Source organism: Octodon degus, unplaced genomic scaffold, assembly GCF_000260255.1.
Source record: "Octodon degus isolate 3935 unplaced genomic scaffold, OctDeg1.0 scaffold00004, whole genome shotgun sequence".
Lineage (NCBI taxonomy): Eukaryota > Metazoa > Chordata > Mammalia > Rodentia > Octodontidae > Octodon > Octodon degus.
In genome coordinates, this window is record NW_004524580.1 from 35,618,801 (window position 1) to 35,631,041 (window position 12,241).

Here is a 12,241-nt window from a genome sequence, read left to right on the forward strand (position 1 = left end):
TGGACAGAGCCACCACGACCCACGCCATGCTGCCAGGACTGAGAAGGGCACAGGCCGACTAGTGCAGCAGGACCGCGGGGAGGGAAGCGCCTTGAGATCCTGCGCTCAGGAAGGACGCCCTGTAGGGAGACAGCTCAGCAGCGGCCTGGAAAAGGGGAACAAGTGAGAAACGGTGTTTCTGCAGGCAGAGAGGCTCAGGCAGAGGAGGGAGCAAGCTCTTAGGTCCCGTGGTGGGGGCACGCGGGTTGGTACACAGAGTGCGTGGGGGCCAGGGTGACACTTACCAAGGATCAGAGGGGCAGTTCAGGCTGCCTGGTGTCCAAGGCCCCATGCTGGGTCTGATGCTCTCAAGCACTAGAGTGAGAATTTGCCATCGCCCCAAAGACCCCAGATCTGAATAGGTGCTTTGGCAAGAGGCCTGGGGTCTTGGGAAAACATCTCCCTTCTGAACAGGGTATCTGTGGGGTTCTCCAGCTGGGAGTGGGGATCAAAGTGAGGAGGAGGAGCAGTACGGGTGGGGCTTGGATGATGCACCCCAGGCAGGCCTGGCCTCTGGCCTGGCATGTGCTCAGCTGTGGGCCTTCCAGTGCCAGGGCACAGTGTGGCCTCTCACAGGCAGAGCCGGGCTCTGCAGAAGGGCTCTGAGGTTTTGGTGACTGTTGCAAAGGGTTTCCTTCCACTCCCGCACTTTCTCCTCATCCGTGTCCACACCAGGCCTGCTTCCGGCTGTGAGCTGAGTGAGGCTTGTGCTGGGGCAGGAAGCCATGCCTGCTGGACTGGTGGTGGGGCAGAAGCCCGTGGCTTCTGGGGAGGCCGGGGAGCAGCATCCTGGTGCTCTGGGGAGGCCGGGGAGCAGCATCTCCGTGTTCTGGGGAGGCCGGGGAGCAGCATCTCCGTGTTGTTCTCATGCCCTTGAAGAGTAGTGCAGCTAAATGAGAGAATCAGGACTCGGGGTCAGCTGGTGCCTGGAGCCCCAACAGACACCTACCTTGGCCTGCCTCACCCTCTTCCGTGCAGGGCTTCCTCCAGAGCAGGTGAGGCTGGACATGCACACTGTGAACGTGTTCTCTGCTCACATCTGCTCAAAATGAAAACCATGGTGCCTCAGAAATGTGCACCAGGGTGGCATGCAAGCCATCCGGGAAGGGACGCTCTTTCTCCTCCAACTGTCAACCTGCATTTCCCCATTTGCTGTACCCTGAACATTCATCTGTGCTTCAGTTGTTTATGGTTGTGATTTTTTAAAAAGATGTTGTAGGCTGATTCAGGGTAAACTCCAAAGATGCACCAACTCCCCACGGAATTGTGGCCGGGCTTCCTGAGCCTGGGGCCTTTGCAAACGCTGAGCTCTTGGGTTGCTTGGCTGAAGGGTGAGGAGTCCGGGTAGGATAGTGAGGGTGGAGGCTGCACCACAAAGGTGGAGGTGGGATGAGGACTAGCCAATGGCCACCGTGAGGATGGGCTGGGGATGGAGCTGAGATTCTGTGGGGGGCTGCGACTTCTGCTGTCTGCTCATGTCTTTTATGCAGAGCCTGTGCCCCCTCAGCGCTCACTCTCCTGCACTGGGAGCTGGGACGCTGGGCACAGAGACAGACGGGACAGCATTGAAGGGGCTGCACTCTGGGACGTGGGCAACCTGGTGGCTGAGCTGTGGTGTCTCTGCTGTGTGTCTTCTCCCCCACAGACCGTGAAGGCTGTGAGTCCCAGTAACCTGCCTCTCATCTCCTCCTCCTAGCACTGCACGCTCAAACGCAAAGTCCAGGTCCCTGGCATCCAACTGGTGGGATTGGTGGGCTTCTGGCTGGCTGTGTGCACACATGCATTTAGACACTCAGAGCATGTGGCTAGGTAGACCGTGTCTCCATATGTGGACTCATGTGTTTATTTATTTGCACAGGACATGTCTACTTCCAAGGTGCTTAGTGCATTCCAGACATTAAGTGAACTGTTAATCCTCTCCACGTCTCTATAAATCAGAGGAGGAAGCCCGTTATTGTACAACACTGAGGCCTAACTCTGAAAACAGACTTCAGAGGAAAAGGGGTAATCAAGAGGAATGAAAAGAGAAAAAACATGCACCGGGGGAAAAGGAAAGCTGAAAAGATGCGACAGAGAACTCTCGGCAGCTCTCAGCCAGGGAGGGCCCTCTGGGGTGCTCCCTGTGACTGGGGCCCGAGCTAGCCACCCGGCTTTCAGGTGGCAGCTGGGCACTTCCAGGGCTGCTGCTGCTTGCTTCGCTGGGTTGACCACCTGCTGGAGACCTAAATCTTGGCAGCTGTGGCACGGGCCCTGCGGCAGCACGCATGCTATAGACGAGGCGTGAGGATCACAGAGCAGGCTGGCAGGAAGCTCCTCTGGCACCCCAGCACCGTCCCCATCCATAATTGTTGAGATACTCTCTTGGTCGCTGGTGGTGAGATCATCCTGCCCACGCCGAGTGGGTGTCGCAAGGGTCCTCTGAGAGATCAGAAGTGCCGTTCTCCACACCCCGGCTGCGCGCTGCACCGGGTGACGCCTGTCTGTGTCTCCTGTTACGTGGATTCTTCTCACCTTGGCCTTCACTGTGTGCGGGTTTGACTCGTGTAGGTCACCTCTGGGATATAGAGGTGACGTTCTGGTCCTGAGCCCGGGCCTCTGGTGGCCTCTGCATGTTGCTATGAGTCTCCTGGGAGTGAGCTGACACAAGAACCAGTCCACACCAGTATGCTGGTGATGAGAGGGGCGGTCCGGGGTCCTTGTCACCTAGCCGACAACTGTCTTACTTGGCCAGTCCTCGGCCCCTGCCAGGGCCCACAGACACAGGGCAAGGCCAGCGAAGCCAGTGTGCGTGGCGGAGACCCGTGGGACGGAGCATCTTGCCTGGACAAGCAGTAAAATAAAAAGCTTCTGTTTTCAACCATGGAATTTAGGGGGCTGTTTGTCAGGAGGTGGCTGCGGCTCAGGCCCTCTCTGCGCCTTTACTTTTCTTTTTTTCACCAGAAGGCCTGCTCCTTACAGCAATTGGTCCAATCTATGCACATACTTGTTTCTGGATCATGTTGAGCAAGGTCAGTGAGGGTAGCTAGCAGTGAGTCGAAGCCCTGATAGGGAGGAAGCCCCATCCAGTCGGGTGTGCACAGCAGGCAGACTGAGGACCTCCAGGCTGAGGAATGGGAGCAGACGGTACTTGGAGAGGCAGACTCCACCTCTGCCTGGGGTGGCTGTGATGGAGGTGTTGCAGGAGGTCCTACAAAGATGCTCCTCTGGCTGTGTAGGGCGGATACTGTCTGGCTGGAGTATGCGCACCGTATCACTCTGCTAAAGGGGAACTCCAAGTGTGGCAGGATTATGACTCCCAGTGTCCATGAGGGAGCCCCGCAGCCCTGCTCCCCAACACCTTGGGGGTTGGATCTCAGAGCATGAATGTGGGGTGGGGCACCTTCCACTCTAGCTCTGTGTCCATCTGCATGTCCTCCCTGACTTCTGAACAGGTTGCAAAAGACTTCAGAACTATTTATCTTTTCTGGTCCTGCATCCTGCCCTGTTGGGCCTTGTCAAAAAGACTTTCCAAAAAGGCAAACCCAGCTGAGTGGCAGCTCCCTTCCCTGGTTCTTAGGTGGCCTGGTATGGTCCCAGGAGGAGCCCAGCTCCACATGCAGTCACACTTCCTCTGCCAGTGGCTCCCATTCCCCATCCCACTCCTGTGTCTGCCTATGCTCCTGCTGGTTCCCAAAATCCAGCTCACAGGTAGAGTACCTGAGGAGCCCAGGCAGCGTAGCTCTTCTTCTTCAGGGCTTTGTACAAATTGAGAAGAATGGCTTGGAGGCACAAGGAGCTGTGCGTGTCACCTGCTGGGTGGCCAGGAGCTTGGACTGATGACATTGCTTGGGGGAGAGCTGGGGGCCCAAAAGTGGCAGTCCTCCCCCTAGGTCTTCCACGCACTCCTTACAGCATGAGGCGAGCTCTGTCCTGTTAACTCTCTCAAGAGGTCTGGAATGCGGAGTCCTGTGCTAGAGGTGGGGTGTGGCCTCAGCCTTGGAGGAAGGGTGGGGTTGGGCAGCCAGCCTGGGGAGGGTGGGCCAAAGGGTGTTGTGAAGCAGCAGTGTGGCCTCTGGAGGAGACTCTGGGACAAGGAACACACACCACGTGCAGTGTGTGTGTGTGTGTGTGTGTGTGTGTGTGTGTGTATGTGTGTGTATGTGTTCGGAGGACAGACACAGAAGTGTTGGGATGTCACATCAGAGAAGTCACCCAAGGCTAGATTGTGAGGGGCCTTGTGGATCAGATAGCGCTTGGGTGTGGAGCAGAGTCTGAGCAGGTTAGTCCACGCTCCTGCCTGGGGGTGGGCAGAGCCTGGCTTTGCAACCCTACTCTGCCCAGAGCTTGTTCACTGGTGAGAAGAGGTTTAGCTACTTTCCTGTCATCTTTCTCGCCACCACCTCTGTTGGCTTGCCAATTATTTATTTCAAATCATTTTCATTTACACAGAGGTAAGAGGAGTAGCAGAGACATGCACGCATGACAAACTCCTGTAATTTGAAAGAGATGAGTCTTTTGCTTTCTCTGTGGGTGGGCTGTGAAAGAATGTAGCGTGTCCGGCCTACCGGCTCAGCGCTGAGCGAACCTGTCTCCAGTCTCAGAGGGGTGAAATCAAGGTTGATTTGTCTGAGGGCTTCAGGGTTGTACTGCAGGCACCGGGCGAGCAGGGGAGGCCTGGGTGCGGAGGGCTCTCCACCTGCCTGCTGGCTGCTTTGCTGCAGCTGACAGGGCCTGGGACTGGGAATACTCCGAGTGCTGCCCTCCATCCCCGCTTCAGGCTGAGGCCGACAGACCTCCAGAAGCTCCGTGGTTGGCTTTAGGGACACAGCAGCCCCTGATAGCGTTAGGTGATGCTGGGGCAATGCTGTGGGAGCTGGACAGGCGCAGTGCAGGTGGCGGAAGGAGCCTCGTGTGGCAGCTCGCTGGCCCTCCAGGTCTGACGTCTCCGCTCCTCCCCGTCCCCTTGCTGTGGCCACATAACTGTGTCTCTTCTGCCTCTCCGATCCTGACCCTGGGCTCAGCCACGTGATTTCCTTTGGCAGTGGGATGCTAGTTAGTGTGACTCGGGCCAAGATTTAAAGATGGCCACGTGACTGGGTTTGCCTTTGTGCCGTGGATGCCCTGTGAAAAGCTTCATGGACTAGTCTCTTCCCTGGAGGGTGGGAGAGATGGGTTGCCCACGTATCCGGCAGGAGCATCTAGACTGGCTGACAAGTGGGTGGCTCTCACAAGGGTGGCTGGCATGGCTGGGACCAGAAGAGCCACACGGCCAAGCCCAGTCAGAATCAGGTGTTTGTCCAGGTCTGCACCCAGATGTGTGGCAAAGAGCCTGCCAGTCTGTGGTCCTGAGCTCAAGTGGTTGTGTGACACTGGACATCATCATGCTTGAAGATGACCCAGACATCCTTCAACTGCCCTTGGTATGACAGAGAGACACTCGTCCAGCTTGGGAAATAGCAGTTTTGTATCTTTGTTGTGGCACTGGTCTAGTCATGGTTTGCAAGGGAATGGATTTAATATAGGACACATTTTTATAGGATTGTTTTATAATAGTCACCCAGAAAGCCAAATGCAGAAGCGTGCAGGAAATCTGTCCATACACTAGAGATCCCAGGAATCCAGCTGGAAGCCTGGCGCCCACAGCAGTGTCCTGCATGGGTCCAGCTGGGTACCTGGAGCCCACGCTATGTCCTGCATGGGTCCAGCTGGGGACCTGGAGCCCACGGCAGTGTCCTGCATGGGTCCAGCTGGGTGCCTGGAGCCCACGCTATGTCCTTCATGGGTCTAGCTGGGGGCCTGGAGCCCACGTTATGTCCTGCATGGGTCCAGCTGGGAACCTGGAGCCCACGGCAGTGTCCTGCACGGGTCCAGCTGGGGACCTGGAGCCCACACAATGTCCTTCATGGGTCTAGCTGGTGGCCTGGAGCCCATGGCAGTGTCCTGCATGGGTCTAGCTGGGGCCTGGAGCCCATGCATTGTCCTTCATGGGTCTAGCTGGGGGCCTGGAGCCCATGCTATGTCCTGCACGGGTCCAGCTGGGGGCCTGGAGCCCATGCAATGTCCTTCATGGGTCTAGCTGGGGGCCTGGAGCCCACGGCAGTGTCCTGCATGGGTCCAGCTGGGGGCCTGGAGCCCACACAATGTCCTGCATGGGTCCAGCTGGGGACCTGGGGCCAACACAGTGTTCTTCATGGGTCCAGCTGGGCGCCTGGAGCCTACAGCAGTGTCCTTCATGGGTCCAGCTCCGGGTCTAGAACCTACAGCAGTGTCCTTCATGGGTCCAGCTGGGGGCCTACAGCAGTGTCCTGCACGGGTCCAACTGGGGGCCTGGAGCCCATGGCAGTGTCCCGCACGGGTCCAGCTGGGGGCCTGGAGCCCACGGCAGTGTCCCGCACGGGTCCAGCTGGGGGCCTGGAGCCCACACAATGTCCTTCATGGATCCAGCTGGGGGTCTGGAGCCTACAGCAGTGTCCCACATGGGTCCACTGGTGGCCTGGAGCCCATGACCATGTCTCATGCAAGTCTGTACCAAGGATCTGCGCTGGGAAGGCCCACAGGTCAGTGGTCAGCTAGAAGGTCTGCGCCAGTGGATGAAGGACCTGCACAGCAGGCTGAGGGATCTGCACTGAAGCCAGGGAACAATGCTCAAGGTAAGGACCAGAGCTCCCCTAAAGAGGACCACAGCCATCCTTAGGGCAGTGAGGACCCAAGCCCCTCCAAAGAGGAAAGCAGCTGAGTTCACGTCAGGAAAGCCAGCATGACGCGCTTCTCCAGGAGGACCCACAGCTCACAGCTGCCCCTCAGGTTCACTTTTTGTTGGCAGCAGTCCTCGGCGGGGTCTTCCACACCCAGCACCATGCTGGTTCAGTCCATCGGGCATCCGAGTTGACCGCTGCTTGATCCATGACAGCCACTTTCCCCTTAGTGGGTCTCCCTGCTTCCCTGCTTGCCTCACTATAAGTTTTCTCTTTCTTTCTTTTTCTCTTTCTCTCTCTCTCTCTCTCTCTCTCTCTCTCTTCTTTTTTTTTAAACCATTTGTTTAACTGAAATGGACTTCCATTTGTTTCTGAAGTGACTTCCATTTATTTTGCTACATCTTTTCCCCACAGTGATTTGCAGGATCTTCAAGCCAATATAAATATTTTATAAATATTTGAATATTTGTGTATATACACCTACACAATACCTCAGCAATACCTTTCAGTAAGAAAAACACTGAAGAGTAAAGACTAGACACAATTACTAGGTACAGTGAAAATCTGCTGCAAATATTTCTGAGGTAAGAAGACACCACATACCTGTTCAACTAAGAAAACCACCCTTACAACACAGGATGATTTTATTTTTATGTAGGACCTAGAACACTTCAGCTGCCAATTAGATATTGAATGGCAGAGCAACGTCCCCAGTTTATGCCATGAATTCATAGGGAATGGGTTCCAAAAAACTCGGTTCCTTCCCCTTGGTCCTCACAAAATGTGCTTCTCTGCAAGGGGCAGGCTGGCGCTTCAGCTGAACCCAGGAACCTTTCTCTTTGACTTCCTTCTTTTTCTGATCATTTTCCTTGACATGTTTCAGGAAGCTATCATGACTTTTTGAGTGTTTAATATGCTCAATACACACATTAATCCTCTTGGCAAGTATCTTGCCCTTAATTTGATTACAACAATGCCAACAGCATGCTGGGTAACGTTGTAGACTCTTCCCGTTTTGCCATGGTAACATCTGTGAGGCATTCCTTTTTGCCCAGCACACATTCCCTTGATGTCCACAATATCACCCTTTTTGTAGATTTGTATGTATTTGGCCAAAGGAACAACCCTATGCTTTCTAAAAGGCCTGGAGAACGTGTACCGGATTCCCCTCCTCTTGCCCTTTGTGTTAGTCATTTTGGCAAGTTACTGGGAGATGGCAGTTCCAGCCGAGAGGTAGTTTTATTTTTCTATTTCCATGAAGATTTAATTTCTAAAATTGGAGTTAAAATCTTCTGGCACAGTTAAGAGGTGGTAGGAGAGCCTAGTGTACACTCAGATTCATGAATAGAACTTACGAGGTCCGTGAACTAACAAAGGAACATGCTGCTGCTTGCTTTTCACTAACGACTCCCTCCAAAACTTTCACTCCAAAACAGGCAGCTCACTGGACTGCTAGCGGCGCCTGCGACATGTTGCCAGCCATGGAAGTACTGCGCCGATGTGCTTGCTCATGGCCACTTGGGGACCTTGGCGGGTTTAGGCCCGTTGCTGGATCATGCTGAGCAGTGACAGCAAACAAGCTGTACATTGTCATAGCATATTTTAAAGTTTTCTTAAACAGTTTGGGTTCAATTGGTTTCACTCTGCATCTTTGTTTTTATTTTAAGCATTTAAAATGAAGCAGTAGGAAAGCTTTATCAGATTGCCAGAGAGGCTTAGACAAGTTTAAGAAGCCTTCAGGAAGTGTTTGGAAGTGGTCACTTTAGGGCTCGTTTGTGGATTATACTCCAGTCCTGCTGCCTGTGATCCTATAGCCATGTAGTAATCACCTAACTTGTGAGCCTCAGCTGTCCCATCTGCAAAATGAAAGTCACAATAGGACAAAGATTATAGCGTTTTCTGTGAAATTAAATGAGCATAATGCTCACCTAATACCTCCACAGCGCATGTCAGCGTAACTCCCTTGCATTCAGCTCTAGCAAACGTCATTCATGTGTATCACCTGAAGGCTAAAATACGTACAGGTTTTTTTATACCAAAAAATAAAAACCAAACCAAACCAAACCAAACCAAAACAAAAACCCAAAATGGCAGTGTGGCCATCTTCTTCAGCTTTCATTTGCCCTAAAGCAAAATTTTGTTTTATCTTTATTATTGCTATTATTTTTTAATGTATTTGGTTGCTGCAGTGTCTCACTATGCAGTTTGGACCCATGGTGATCCTCCCGCTTTCGGCCTCCCCGGAGCAGGGACTACCGGCTGCACCACTGTGCCCAGACTCTGGCCAGCTCAGCCTGCCCTGAGGGCGAGGCTGGCGTGGTATGTGGACTGGGGATTGAACCACAGTCCCCGAGCTTGCCTGAGCTTGTCTAAGCAGGCACTTTAGTCTGCTGAACTATCTCGCTGGCCCCAAAACAATAATTTTAATTTCTCTCAATTGTTGATTGTGGTCTTTATTTTTCTGTATCTAAGGAATCAGCACCTGCTGATTTTTCAGTTTCCAGCCCTCTCTAGGAAGGAGCCCACGTTGGCCTCCTCCCACCCTGATTTTCCTAAACGTCGGTGCTGAAGAGATTGGCATTTGGCATGCGCAGTGCAGTGGCTGTGTAAGTGTCATGCACGGATGAGTGATGCGGCACAGTGTAATTACTTCTCCCTTGACATACATCCTGGAGCTACTGGGTTTTCCTTTTGATTAGGTATCTATGCTTTTTTATCAGTAATTCAAATCAGAGTCTCCATTTTTCCTAAATCTATTTTCTTAATGTACAGATATTTTAAGCATTTTCCATCCACCTACTATTTGTGACAGGTTATCTGAGCCTTTGCACAGCTCCACCTTTGATTGCAAGAGCTTGATTCCTGGAGAGTCCGAGAGTCCTTGTCCCTTATTCTCAGGATCTCTCTCTGTCTCTCTGTCTCTGTCTCTGTCTCTCTGTCTCTCTGTCTCTCTGTCTCTGTCTCTCTCTCTCTCTCTCTCTCTCTCTCTCTCTCTCTCTTTCTTTCTCTCTTTCTCTGTCTCTCTTTCCTGCACCTTTTTCAGTTACTCCCTCTGATCTATTGTCCATATTCTCTAGTAGCTTCCTGAGAAAGGAGTCATTTCTTTGAAGAAAAGCCTTTGCCTATGTGAGAGATGATTGCTGCTTGCATCCACGGTGGGTAGTTTAGCTGGGTATGGAAGTCTGTCTCGGAAACACATTTCCTTTAGAGTTTTAAAGTCCTGCCCTACTCACCATCTCCCACCTCCTGGAGTTTCTATTAAATCTGAAGACTTTTGGCTGCTTATTCTTTGGTTATGTCCTAGAGTTTAAAGAATCTTTGATATTCTGAAATTTCATGATTATGTCACTAAATCTGGATTTATGTTCATCCTTTGTGCTAGACATGCAATACATTTTCAAGTCTGGAAAATAATGTATATTCTTGAATTATTTTTAATGCTCCTGTTTAATTTTAATTTTTTCTTTTGTCTTGAGAACTCTTTAAAAGTTAAAAGTCATCAACATTGTCACCAACACTAAAATCATTTTTGATATTACATACACTTAGAGTGTACAAGGTGCCTTTTTGGTATACTGGGATATACATATGCACAGGAAAATAGCTTCACATGTCCAGATGTATTCATCCTCCACAGCAGCAAACTTTTACCCTTGACCTGTATCTCTCCATTCCAACCTCCACCCGCAGACTCGGATAATCACCATACAGCTCTACTTACATGCATTTCAGGGTTTAAAGATACCCACACATAGGAGATACCACTGGCCATTTGTGTGTATCCAGCTTACTTTACTTAGCATAATGTTCTCTAGCTGCGCCCACCCAAATGACAGAGCCTTCCTTCAAAGATAAATAGCAAATACTGCTCCTTCACATGCACCAGCCCCTGCCCCTTACTATGCAGGACGGTTACCACCCCATTTCTCATTAGCTGTTGGTCTGGTCAGGCTTTCATTTCTGCTGGACTCAATTTTGGCAGATGTTTGGTTCTAGAAGTCATTTATTGTCCTTGCTTATCCTGTGTACCAGTATACAAACTTCGTTCACAGCTGTCCCTTTGGCCCTCCTCTGTTTCTGATGTGTCCTTTGTAGTGTCTCCATATTCACTTCTGATTTTACACAATCTTCTTTCTCTGTAGTGTAACTAAGCTGTGTTATTTTGCTTACTTTTTTCAAACAGCTAACTTTTATTTTTTGATTAAAATAGTTTTTCTATTCTCTGGTTAATTTATTTCTACTCTGGTGTTATGATTTCCCTCCTTTTGCCAACTTCAGGCTTTTTTTAAAAGCTTATTTTGTTCTTTTCCTTAAGGCATGTTAGGTCGTTTATCTGAGATTTTTCTTCTCATTATTGTAGGCATCTCTTGCTATAAGATTTCTTCTAAAAACTGGTTTCATTGTATACCAAAATTTGGTAAGTTATGTTTCCATTTTAGTCTTTCTCAAGATAATTCAAAATTCTCTTTTGATTTTTTTCTTGGATAATGTTGTTTAACCAAGAATTTGTATTATTTGGATATAGAATCCTCAAGACTAATACTTGAACATTTTAAATATTCTCTCTAAGTTTTCCCTATTTTACTTTAGATGATACAAATGCCAGAATTGCAGAATTTGAGGAGGAGACCAGGCCTGGGGCTTTCACTATGTGAAAGGCTTGTGCTCACTTTACTTTTCATATTTTGTTTAGTATCCTCACCCCGAGGTGGGCCTTTTACCTCTGGGATCAGGATGCCTCTGCTTTACCCTTTGCAGAGAAATGAAACTTCTGTCCCTTTCTTCTTTCTTAACATTTATTATTTTAAAAAAATTGTTACTTTTTAAGAGAATAAGATAATAGTTAAAAAAAATTAGAAGTGGTGCAGAATTTTGCTAAATAAAATAGGAATTCAGAAATCGTTGTTATGTTGCATATTGTTGTCTTCAAATCAGTTGTTCAGACTACCAGATATAAGCATGCAAAATTGGTCACAAAATTAAAAAGAAAAAAAATTTTAGAGAAAAAAACAACTTTGAAGTACACTACCCACCCAGCTGTGCGGTGTGCAGGTCACCTGTCCATCTGAAAACTTAATCAGATTTCTTACATTCTTAGGCTTCATTTTCTTTGATTTATAAAGGCTAAGGCCTCTAATTTCTGAACCTGCAGAGGCTCTTACTGTCTACTTCAACTTGATCTCAGGTTTTCCTTCCTCCGGTTAGAGAGTCTGCTAAGTCATTTATCTCCACTCATTTGGCTTCCAACTTCCGGCTTTTGTTACTTCCATATCCTTGTATTCTGGGTGTTTATCTTAAAGTTTCTTCACTACAATTCTAGTGTAATCTTAAGAGGCAGATAAAATGTGTGTTTGTGTGTGTGTCACCCGTTGTGTTTGCTAGTAACCTTCCCACAGGCACCAGAATGATCTTTCCAAGATTGCAAGGTCTTGCCCCTGGGTGAGCCCCTGCAGGCTTCTGCGCCTCCCTGGCTGATGGCGCTGCCTCGCCTGGTGCCGCACCCCACTCCAGCCTGTTCTCATGCATCA